This window comes from Microtus pennsylvanicus, chromosome 7 (genome assembly GCF_037038515.1).
Source record: "Microtus pennsylvanicus isolate mMicPen1 chromosome 7, mMicPen1.hap1, whole genome shotgun sequence".
Classification (NCBI taxonomy): domain Eukaryota; kingdom Metazoa; phylum Chordata; class Mammalia; order Rodentia; family Cricetidae; genus Microtus; species Microtus pennsylvanicus.
Genome location: NC_134585.1, coordinates 57,850,985 through 57,863,760, shown reverse-complemented (window position 1 = coordinate 57,863,760; position 12,776 = coordinate 57,850,985). Strand labels below are relative to the sequence as shown.

Genomic DNA, 12,776 nt, shown 5'->3' with positions numbered 1-12,776 from the left:
TTTCTCCAGCTGTGAAGCATGGATGTTCTAATCGAGTCTCAGCTCATGACTAGACCGGCATTTCTCAAGGGTGACTTTTGTGGCGGGGTAGTGTGTGCTTTAATCCCAGTACTCGGGAAGCAGAGACAGGCCAGCCTTGTTTTCAGAGGGAGTTCCAGAACAGAGCTCCAAGGCTACAGAGAAATCCTGTCTCAAAAAACAAATCAAAACAAAACAAAAAAAGAGGAAGAAGAATGACATTTGTGTAAGACTTTTGTGGAAGTCACACGTAGAGTTTCTTGAGCGTAGATGTATGGGACCCACCCTGGAAGTGTACTTTCAGCCCAGATCACTAATAACAAAACACCAAAGACAGGATTTTGTAGCATTTAGAAGATGGGAAAGTCCAAGGTCAGGGTTCCCCCCACCCCCTGCCTGGTTTCTGTTCCAGGCTCTGGCCTGGCTTGTGGACAACCACTCACTCAGAGGATGCCTACAGGCTAGAGTCAGTAAGCTCTCAGGTGTCTCTTAGGACATTAATCCTAATGGGTCAGGGACCCACTCTTGGGACCTTATTTAACTATAATTGCTTCCTTAGAGGCCTGTCTCTGCACTGAGGGTAAATTCAGTTAGGACACAAAACATTCGGTCTCTAACAGCAGTGAGGCCGGGCCCCAAGCCTTTGTATTTATAATGCCCTGGTAATGAGTCACTGCTGGTGGTTGGAAGACGAAACTCCAGGCTCTCTACCTGTGAGTCTGTCCAGCTGGGGACAAGATTGCAGAAGGCTTAGCCCCCTAAAGAGGCTTCATTGAACACCCACCTGGACCCATAGGCCCATCGCTGGGACACGCACATATGGGCGTGTTGGGAGCCATTCACACCACCCTGAGTCCAGCTACATCGTCTCCTTTCTGCCATTTGGCCTGTAAAAGGTTTGTTTCTCCTCAGGCCTGGACAGGTACCCGAACGGTGCTGGATTTGGATTTCAAGGGGACACACTGAGGCCGATCATCCTTTTGGATAAAGCTTTATTGGAATACTCAGTAACACCACAGACATACATGCCCGAGGTGGACAGCGTGGCAGGGGCTCTGAGGAGAGTTCGGGTCTGTGAGACAGGAGACAGAGCGGGGTCTGTTTGAGAAGGGGGAGGTGTCATGGCGTCTGGTCGCAGTTGTGTATACTACAGTATGTACCTGCAGTCGGGCTTTCTCTACTTCTTGGGCAGGAGGGAAAGTATTGCAGTGCTGGGAAGAGAGGTATCTTGCTGATGAGTGACTTAGAGAGTTAGGAGGAGGGGCACATTTACTAACCGTGTACCCATTTTATTAGTGGGGAGTGGGAACACTGGTAGCCTTCAGATATCTTGGTATCTAAAGGTGTCTGGGGCCTGTAAACTTTCTTGGGGAAGTGAGAATTAGGTTGCCATTTCTCCTAGAATCCTGGCACTGAAGTCTATTCGAGGTTAAGAGCCTCGCGTAGGCTCATCTGGAGCTTGACATCTCCTTCACTGAAGTTCTGAGAGAGGCTGCCGCAGATGACTGTGATCTGACACCCCCCCACACACACACACAACATAGCAGTTCCTCTCAGCTTCCAGTCGGCCCTATTTTAATGACAAGCACTGTCCTCCCAGGCTTGCCTCTAATGTCCTGGGCTTTGGATAGTATTTAAGTTGGGGGTCACAACCTGTGCCCCAAGCCAGGTTTGGCTGCCTGTCTTCAATAAGCCAATCACAAGAGTCAGTTTAATAGAGTAATGCAGGGGAAAAAGAGAGAGAGATTTATTCAGTGTGGCCACACTGGAGCGAGGCCCAAAGAGTCAATGACTCCACGAGTCCATCTTTATGGTCCTAAAGAGAGATTAAAGTTTAACATCCATGTTGCCTAGGTTTTTGTCAAGTTGACAGATCTTAGATTCCTCTGAGAAGAGGGAACCTAAGCTGAGAAAATTTGACCTTGTCAGATTGGCCTGTCAGCAAGCCTGTGGGGCACTTTCTTCACTGGTGATGCGAAGGGCCCAGCCAGCAGTGGGCAATGCCTTCACTGGGCATGTTGGTCCTGGGATATGTAAGAAACTAGCTGAGGAGGCCTTGGGTACTAAGCCAATAAGCAGTACTCCTTCATGGCCTCTGCTTCAGCTCCTGCCTCAGCTTCCCCAGTGAAAGACTATAAGCTGTAAATTCAAACCCTTCCCTCCATCCCTTATCACAGCATTAGGAAACAAACAAAGACAGCATTTAATCAGTTCTGATCAGGGTGTGGCCCCACCCACCTCAGTCCTGGTCAGGGTGTGGCCCCACCCACCTCAGTCTAGGACAGGGTGTGGCCCCACCCACCTCAGTCTTGGACAGGGTGTGGCCCCACCCACCTCAGTCCTGCCAAGGTGTGGCCCCTCCCACCTTGCCCATCACTGCCTGGCCTTCAGTCTTGTCCTGGAGGGTGGTGTGAAAAGCTAGAGCTGTGTGAAATCTCTTCCTGGGAGACAAGCTCTTCTCCTGCTGGGGCCTTTTCCTTCCCAGCATGCGATTCTTGGGTTCATTGTTTCAGTGGTCTGATTGAGAGACAAAGGTTTCTTTAGAATGCCCTTATTTCTGCCAGGCCTGCTCAAGGAGTGTGAGATTCTATTGTTGACATTTTCTCCTTTCTCACTGGTGAGAGCTGGCCTGCCCCTTTATTCCCAGCCCTGCTCTCAGCCCTGTTCCAATTCTGTCCCTATGTCTTGGCCCCCCTTTTTACACACACACACTTTCACCAGGGAGCCAGTTTTCTCAGCCCTGAGACAATGCGACCTGTTAAGAGCAGGAAGCTGAGTAGGAACCTGTGCAGGCGTGGCCCTCCCTTCCCAGCCCAGCCTCTCAGTGCAGAGAGGAAGCCCACTCCCTCCCGTTCTGTTTTTCAGTGTTGTAAGTGGACTCTGGCAATGATGTCTCGAAACCAGGAAAAAGGAAAGAAGAAACTCTGGTCTGATAATACCAGCTCTGGAGAGTGAGATCTGAGGATTGCCCAGAGCTCAATGCCAGGCTGGGCTACATACAGATACTATGTCAATCCCCAGCCCTAAGGAGAAAGTGAATTGAAAACCGTGACCTTAGGTTGTTGCTCATGACACAATTCTCCACCTACGGCTTTGGTCTTCATCTAAATACTTTTGGCTAGGATGTGTGTGAGGACAAATTTCAGCGATTGCCAGGGCTGAAGGGGCCAGGTTATGTATTGAAACCAGGTCTCAAAGAAAGGAAAAGAAAATAGTCGAGGGGAGCTAGAGACATGGCTCAGTAGTTAGGAGCACTGGGTTGCTCTTCTAAGGGACCTGGGTTCAATTCCCAACACCCAAATAGCAGTTCACAACTGTCTGTACCTCCAGTTCCAGGGGATCTGACACCTTCACGTAGATATACATGCAAGCAAAACCACCAATACACATAACATGATAGATAGATAGATAGATAGATAGATAGATAGATAGATAGATAGATATTTAAAAAGAAAGAAAATAGTTGTGTTATCCTTAATTTTAAATTCACAGCCTAAAGTGCTTGGTTCATGGGAGGAGGATAGGACCTTTGTATGGGGATTTTCAGTCTAGAATCTGGGTAGAAAGGGTAACAGGTTGGAAAGTTCAATGCAGAGCAAGATAGAGGGAAAGAGACAGATGGGTGAACCAAGAATCTCTTTGAGTCTGTGTGTCTAGCGTGACAGACCAGAAGAATCTAGATGCCATTGTCAACACAAACCACAGCTCTCATCTCAAAGGGAGTAACAGATAGTTTATCCTGGAGCCATTGTGAGAGATTGTGGCCTGAGAACACAGATTTACATTGTCCCAAGTTCCATATTCCAGTGTGGAAGCTTGGAGAAGTTTTATGGTTTTAGAGAACCAAGAGAGTCATAAATCAAGACAAGTCTAAAATATGTTGGTGAGGACATCAGAGAGTTGGCTACAGGTGGGGAGCTTTTCTATCGGCCGACGATGCTGTAGGATGACGTTCTTAACTGTAGGCTGGTGGGAGGGTCTTCCAAGTTAACAGATGTTGAAGTTTTTATCTATGAGTCTCAAGATGTTAGTTCTAACACAGGTAGGCAAGGAAACTAAGCGAGGATAAGGTGACTAGCCCCTGGACCCATGACACTCCAGTCTCTCCACAGGCCTACAGTTTCAATCGGTCTCTGCAGACACAGCTTCTTTCCAGGAGTTCTTGTTTGCATCAGAAGCCAGCACTGCCCTGCTCACACTCCATCTGAGAGACCCCAGTTTAAGAGCACTGGCTAACAGGTGTGCATGTGGTTTTCTCTCCTTCACTTTAGCTGACCTTTCTAATAAACCCATTATGTGCCAGTCCAGCTCTTGTCCACTCTAAGCGCTTTTCTATGGTGCTGGTGCTGGACTTGGCTTCATGCACACCAGCCAAGTGCTCCTTCCCCGAGCTACCTTTACGTCTTTCCTTTTCGAGACAGGATTTAACTAAGTTACCTAGGCTGGCCTTCAACTCTGCAAACCCAGGCAAGCCTCAGCTTCCTGAGTAGCTGGGATTACACTGTAAGACTTGGCTTTGGCATGCTTTCTTCCCATCTTCCATTCCCATCTAGCCCCCGATGTCATGAAAGCACTGATGAATTCGAACATACCCTGGGGAGGGAGGCAATGGTAGCATTTACTGATGCAAACAGTGCCCTGGATTTTCACCATTTCCTTCTAGACCTCAAGCTTATATTCAAAATTATTTATCCTCAAAAAGAAAATTTAACTTAGTTTCTGAGAAAGGCGTTTAGTCTTCAAAAGATTCAGCTTAGCTCTCTGAAAGAGAACTTCTTTGTCAGTTTATCAGTAGTTCATTGGTCTAGTGATTTAGAAGATGAAACAGGGCCTAAGTAAAAACTCATAAAGCTTCATTCCCAGCCCTTGGCTTTCAACTTTGTAGTCCAGGCTGGCCTTGAACTTGTGATGTTGGTGCTGGAATGATAGGCCTGCACCATCACACCTGGTTTCTGTTGAGACATTTCAAGTCATGGTTATGGTGACCCCCGTCTAGAGGTTCATCGTGTGTAAGTTGGCTGCCATGTGTTCCAGTGTTGGGATTGCCATTGTTCAACCTTATGGAGGAACTTTACAGGACGTGAACAATGTTTCCTGACACTTCTCTTTCCCAGAGAAACAAATACGTGTGTTCATAAGGTACAGTTAGTGATGGGAAAAGGGGAGACACAGCAGCAGCAGTGTCCATGACCCCACTGATCTTGCTGTCATAACCCAGTATCGCTCAACACACACTGACAACGAAGGGATCCTGGAAGTGTTAGAAGGACAAAATGGCAGAAGCTGTCGTGTTAACGTTCTGCGTTGATGTGTTAGGCTCTGCTTCCTGGTTGTCCTGACTGCTAGATACTTCTGCGAAGGGGTTTAGATTCTAGTTACAACACATCAGGGAGACAGAAAGGGCGATGCCTTCAGAGCCTGGCCAGTCCTCACCTAATCCGTTCTGAATTCTTCAGAAGAGGCTCTGTTTCCACTACTGCCTCCAAATCCTAGTTTTCAGTATTTTGGAATTTGCCGCCTACCCTGCATATCATGCCATTGCTGGCCTCCACAGTCATGGGAGCCAGTTCTCCAGAAATACATCTCAGTAAATGCAGATGCAACTGTGACATCCTGTTGGCCATCACATCTAACGGGCACATGCTCTACCTTTCAGCAGCCCAGAGAAACAGGAACATCATGCAAGGATGTGTCTCCAAGGCTGCTGTGTAGCATGAAATCATCAATGTGTTTACATAGGAAGAGTCTGTGGGAAACCTGATAGGGAGCTAGGATTGGAGATTTCATCAGAGTCTGGTCTCAGAACAGTTGGCCCTGACATCATGTGGCTGGGGGTGATGGATTAGAATGGGGAGAACAGAGCCTGGGCCTGAAGTTCCAGGATGAGAACAAGAGCCATGTTCTGTGTGCCCTCTGGGACATCTCCTGCTGCTGACAGCTTGGGCGTGGTTAGGAGGGGGAGCAAAGTCAGTCTTGTCAACAGTTTGAGGATCTTGCCAGGGTTGAGAACCTGTCTGCCAGCTCGCCCTCTACGGTCCTAGTCACAGGGCAGCTGGACAGATCCAGACATCACAAACAAACATGGTACCTACGGTCAACAGAAGCAGTTCCTTCTTTTCCTTGTGTCCGTCCTTACAAGTCAGGCCGTTTTCAGAAGCCCCAGCTGAGTTTCTCTTAGGCATTTTTGTTCGAGCTGAGTTACAGACTCTCATCACTTTCAGGAGTCAGAGTTGTCTGGCACAGGAGTGTTCGCCACCAGAGAGGCACACGGTTCTCCCGTGGTGACTTAAGGGAGGTATTTAGGAAGAAAAGACTAAGGTGACAACCAGAAGGAAGAGTGTGACTTTTCATCTGTCCACACATTTCTCTGATGAACTTCATTTTGTTGTATCTGTTTTACTCCAGATATGAGCAGTGGGACCTTTTGAAAAGTTCATCCAACAAATAAATGCTGAGTTCCTACTGTGTGTCAGCAACCGTGAGAATGTGGTGGATGAGGGAAATGTGGGCAGGAAGGACTAATTCCTGTTAACTGAAGAGAAATGTGGACAGTAAAAATGGTTCCCACCTTCTGGCCTTTCTATATCCATCAATAATTTCTCATTCTTGTCAAGCTTCCTGTGGGGCCAAAGACCCTAAATCACAGGAACCTTTTAATACTGATGGGGGAAGAGGCAGGCATGTTCCTGTGGTAGAGAAAGGGGCAAAGTGAGTTTATTTAAAAGGAGACTGCACATTCTTTTCCTGGCCACCAAGACCCGAATAATCACACAGAAACTATATCAATTACAATACTTTTTGGCTTATTAGCTCAGAATCCTTATTAAATAACTCTTAAATCTTAAAGTAATCCATTTCTATTATTCTGTGTATTACCACAAGGCTGTAACTTACCTGGTAAGGTTCCAGCATCTAGTTCCTTTGGCAGCTACATGGCGTTCCCTGACTCTGCCTTCTCTTTCTCTCTCCCTTCCAGCCTGGCTATATTCTGCCCTGCCATAGGCCAAAGCAGCTTTATTCATTAACCAAGAAAAGCAGCACATATACAGAAGACAGCCCATCAAGTTTAGAATCTCATTGCAGAGGAGGGGCAATGAAAGAAGTGATTAAAATCCTGTAACAAACGCAGTGGCAGGGCCAGTGTGGAGCAAGCATGTTTGGGTGTGAGAATGCAGTCCTGTGTGTACCGTGACACTGTGGAGGCAGAGGACAACCTGGGGAGATGATCCCACAGTGAACTTTGGGAAAGGACTCTCTGTTTCTCTACCATATGCATCAGTGCACTGGCTTTTCTCTGCTTCCTGTCTCCTTGAAGGAGCATAGGGTATGCAGATACTTGTATTGTGTATCTGGTTTTATGTGGGTGCTGGGGATTCAAACTTGGGTCTTTATGCTTGCCCAGCAACCACTTTTACCTGCTGAGCCATCTCTACAGCCTCAAAAACACACTCCAAAACTATTTCTTGGGGTTGGAGAAATGGCTCAGTGGTTAAGAGCAAAGACTGCTCTTGAAGAGGACCCTCTTCAAGTTCAGCCCTCAGCATCCATGTCAGACAGCTTACAACTGACTCTAAATCTAGCTCCAGGGGACCTAGCATTCTCCCTGGCCTCCACCAGTACTTGTACATCCCCCTGCCACATATATACAAACATATACATTTAAAAACAATTAAAACCTTTAAAGAAAACCTATTATGTTTATGTATTTATGGAGTGACAGGGATGTGGACTATCAGGTTCTCCAGGGAACTAGAATAACAATGGATGTTGTAGGCACCCACACACACCAGGAGACTTACTGTATGGCTCAAGCCTGTACACCCTTAAATCCTGTAGTCTGGAGAATGGATGCTGTACAGTGGTGAGTTTCATAGCCCCAGAATGATGGGTGGTCCGGGTCCCAGGCCTCAGGAGCCAGTGGCTATAGATGCAGAGGGTGGATGCTGTAGCTCAGGCAGGCAGGTGGAGGAATTCCATCTTCACCACCTGTCAACACAGGATGTGTGAGGGTGGGAGTAGAAAGGTAGAAAATGATTCTATAAGATCCTGATTGTTATTTTTTAGCATTTATTTTATATGTATGTGTGTACACCCGTGTGTTTGTGTGTGTATGTCGGTGCGTACCTGCTGTGGCACACCCATGGAAGTCGGAGAACAACTTGTAGGAGTCAGTTCTCTGCATACTCCATGGAGCAAAGTCAGGTTAGCATGCTTAGCAGAAGGCACTGTTTCCCACTGAGCTGTCGTACCAGCCTTCTATAAGGTCTTTAAATATACGACACACACACACACACACACACACCACTTTCTTGCAGTTTCTGCAGCAGAGTCCCCCACTTAGGGCCTTGCAAGGCAGCAGTCAGGTACCACCAGGTTCCTGGACCGTATTAGAGGCCTTGGGGACGATTACACTCAGAAGCTCACTGAGTCGGACCAGTCCCCAGTGCATAAGACTATCGCTTTCCTTACTGGCTGTCAGCTTGGATGTGGCCTTTGCTAGTCATATGGTCTTAGTGTGGTTTGGATGCAGCTCGTCCTTCAAAGGGCCATGTTCTTGGAGCTCGGTCCCCAGAGTGACAATGTTGAGAGATGATGTCACCATTTAGAAGTGGGCCTCCTGCAAGGTAGCCATGTGTCACTGAGATCTCTCTCTGGTCTCCCCTCAGTTCCCAGGCCCTTTTGCTGTCTACTGGGGGAATTTAAATGAGACACTGGCCTAGGATAGGTGATAGGTACTGGCCTAAGATAGGTGATAGATACTGCTTTACAGTAAAGTGAGGCACTCTTGTAAAGCTTGAGAATGAACAGTGGCCAAAGGGACCATGGTACTAGTGTAATGGGTTAAATAAAAAAAAAAATGCTGCGAATCCCCGCATGGCTGCAGCGGGCCACAAGGAGAGACAGACACATCAGTACAACCAGTATGTATCTTATACAAGTTGTATATTTCTAGCTTCTAAACTAGGCTGCTTTATTTTGAAAGGCTTTTTGTTTTGCTTTGTTTTGTTTTTTGTTTTTTTGTCTAGGTGATTGACAGGCCCGTTTGGATTCTTTTATGGGCGGGGCACAATGCATGTTTTTTGTTCTTTACCAGAAAGCTTCCTCCTGCTAGATAATAATCTTATGACCTTCAGGGCAGTTCAGCACATTGTCTCCACCAGGCCTGGAGACTGGAGATCCCATTCTTCACAGCAGGGATCAGTCTCAAGTTTCGTTCTGGTTTTACAAGCTGCTGATTATGAAGAAAGGGTCCATCCACACCCCCAGGCCTGGTGCTGTCTGACCAGCTCCTTAACAATGGAGACCACCTCTGATTCTTCGGAGGTGTTCCTGGGGGAACTTTCTAGGCTCTCCCATGCTGTGATGCTCAAGTTGTGTCTTGGGAAAGTGAGAACCTTGAGTGCCCTCCCCAGGATGGGTGTGAGCTCCAGCAAGCCTGTGACTCTGGAGACCCTGGGTTCTTAGGACAGTTCTAGGGGATTTTTCTATTACAAACTGTAAGGAGAAGTTTCCCTGAAAGGGTGAATCTCCCTTTGTCCTAGGTCACTGATTTCCTTTGTTGTAGGAAAGGTGTCAATCCTTGGCATAGTCAGGGGCAGTCCAAGGGACCTTCTTGGTAGCTGGGTCGCAGAGCTGATCATCTATGACATAGAGTCACTCCCATCTGTCTCTGTCTTCCTGACTCCGGGGGATTACCAGTGGCCTCTCCGAGGTAGTCAGTTCTTGGTGGGAGGAGGTTATTATTAAGTGAGCTCACTCCACGTACTCATGGCCTTTGTCTACATGTGACAGGTTGCAGAGTGGCCCTCACTAGAAACTTAAAGCTGTCCAGTCTTTGACTGTTAGGATCCAAAAGTATTAACTAAAAACACCTTCACCTGGTCTGATGGTGGCTAGCAGCACTGGCTGCTCTTCCAGGGGACCCAAGTTCCTTCTATTCCCAATATCCACAGTAGCTCATAACTGGCTGTAATTCTAGTTCTAAGACCGCTCTGGTCTCTTCGGGCACCAAGCATACATATGGGGCACAGACATACATGTAGTGCATACATATGGTGCGCAGACATACATGGAGTGCATACATATGGTGCACAGACATACATGGAGTGCATACATATGGTGCACAGACATACATGTAGTGCATATATATGGTGCGCCGACATACATGGAGTGCATACATATGGTGCGCAGACATACATGGAGTGCATACATATGGTGCACAGACATACATGGAGTGCATACATATGGTGCACAGACATACATGTAGTGCATATATATGGTGCGCAGACATACATGGAGTGAATACATATGGTGCGCAGACATACATGGAGTGCATACATATGGTGAGCAGACATACATGGAGTGCACAAACGGCCATGCAGGCAAAACACTCAAGGACATAAAATTAAAATAAAAAGTCTAAATGTTTAACTTTTAAATTGTTAGGAACAGGAATAATCTGCATGTTGCGCAAAGGAACACAAAGGCGATCCAGCAAGGCAATTTCTTCTTGCAGAAAGGGTGCACTGGAACCCAGGCAAGGCTAGCAAGCACCATGGGCACAGGACAGCCTCTGTTTTTATCCTCATTCCATTGGTGGGAATTGATTTCACAGTCTGATATGATTGGCTACTCAGTGCAAAGAAGAAGGAAGGGGGTTTGGGAAATAAAAGTCCCTGCAGCTTAACTACCTTTGATTTAAAAAGAATAATAAATAATAAGCCATTTCTCTTATAAATACCCAGTCCCAGGTATTTTTGTCATGGCTCCAGAAACAGGCCTAGTTTCTTTCTAACATATGGACAGTTTGAGTTACATAGAGAAGGCAGGACAAATAGTTCTTCCACGAGGCCCGAAGAACGTCAGGTGACTTGGTCCAGAGGATGTATTCCCGTAGTCAAGTGTTGACTCTTTGTCACCGCCTGGAAAATAAAAATTAAAAAAATGTATTTCCTTGAAACAGTCTTATTCTGTAGCCAAGGCCCCAAGCACACAGTAATCCCCCTGCCTCCATCTCCCAAACACTGGGATCATAGATACCTAGCCCAAGTCAAGAATTTTAGTAAAACTGGAAAGGGGCCTGGAGATGTAGCTCAACAGTGGAGCACTTAGCTGGCATGTGCGGTACCCCAGGTGCAGTTCCCAGGACCCCTTAATTCATGACAATAAGAGGTAAGGGCGGCTGGATGGGGCATCCCTGCTGCATTCACAAGGACATAGTGTAATTATGGAAGGAAGGAGGTCTTTAGTCATGGCCCCACGATGTCTTTCCATGCCTTGCTCTGTTTCATGGCTTCCTGAGGTGCTTCTACTGAAATCTGTTTGCTTCTGGTGCTTCTGTTGTGATGTGGGAGTGTCATATATCAATCTGTTGATTTCATTGGTTAAGCAATAAAGAAACTGCTTGGCCCTGATAGGTTAAAACATAGGTGGGAGGAGTAAACAGAACAGAATGCTGGGAGGAAGAGGAAGTGAGCGCAGAGACGCCATGCTCCCCTCTCCCGGGCAGACGCATGCGATGAAGCAAGCCGCCAGTTCAGACATGCTGAATCTTTCCCGGTAAGACCGGTGCTACACAGTTTATTAGAGATGGGTTGATTGGGATATCAGAATTAGCCAGTAAGGGCTAGAGCTAATGGGCCAAGCAGTGTTTAAAAGAATACAGTGTCCGTGTAATTATTTCGGAGCATAAGCTAGCAGGCGGCCCGGGTGCTGGGGACACAGCCCCGCCGCTCCCATTACAATACTGTTGGAATCACAAATAGTGAGAGGCCGTGGGCCATCTGGCATGGCTGCTGGGGTCTGAAGCTTGGGAGGGCTCCTGGGTTCCACGGGATCCTTCCAGGTGTGCATTTTGCCTGGTTATTGATGAGAGCTCATTTGTCCTTTGTGCTGAATGACATTGCATTATCTGGGATACTAGTTTTATTCATCCATTATCTACTGAAGAACATCTTGGGACTGGGCTTTATGAGTAAAGCCATTGTAAACATCCGTGTGCAGGTTTTTATGTGGACAGAAGCTTTTAGCTCACCTGTAAAGACAGGGAGGTGACTGCTGGGTCATATTTAGTTTGTGAGGGATTCTAAAGTGGTTGTGCCCTTCTGCAACCCCAGCAGCAATGGTTGAGAGTTCCTGTCATTTCATTTCCTAGCCTTGACTTTGGTGGTTGGTGTTGTGGAATTCACCATCCTAAGGTGTGGGAGGTTCTCATTTTTATTTGCATTTCCCTAATAACACATGGATATCTTCTCGTGACTCACCAGCACAGTCCCCAGTGACTCAGCAGGAAAAGGGCAGATTTACATGTGGCAGGTTCAGGTCCCCCGTCGTTTTACAGAACTGCCCAGAGGTCTTGGTGCTTTGTGAAGAGGAAGAACATGGCTCTCTCTGTTTGGTTTTTGTATGCATGTGTACTGACAACTTCCACATACAGAATGCCCAGAGCAGGAGAAATGGAGGGAGGGTCCTGGTGGTTGTCTGTGACAGATTCATGTCTTGTCATGTGTGACCCATGGTCATGTGATTAAACTCTGAGAATATAAGACACAGTGGCAGAAGCCACCCTCCAAGTGGCTGAGACTCTTCTGCTCACTCACCAGTAATGTACGGAGGAGACACTTCCTACGAAAGGACTTGGATTCCTTAGGAGCAAGTTACACTCCCTGCCTCCATGGAAACCATGTTCTAATGCAGAAGGGCACAGAAAGCAAAGTCAGATGTGCTCTGTGGTCCATAAACTGACCTGATGATGTGCT

The 12,776-nt window shown here is 47.1% G+C and overlaps 1 protein-coding gene across 2 annotated transcripts in view; it reads left to right on the top strand.

Annotated features, from left to right (window-relative positions):
* Rftn1 (raftlin, lipid raft linker 1) overlaps positions 1-12,776 on the top strand; it is a 202,333-nt gene that overhangs the window by 164,952 nt on the left and 24,605 nt on the right. The gene's annotated exons all lie outside the window — the stretch shown is intronic.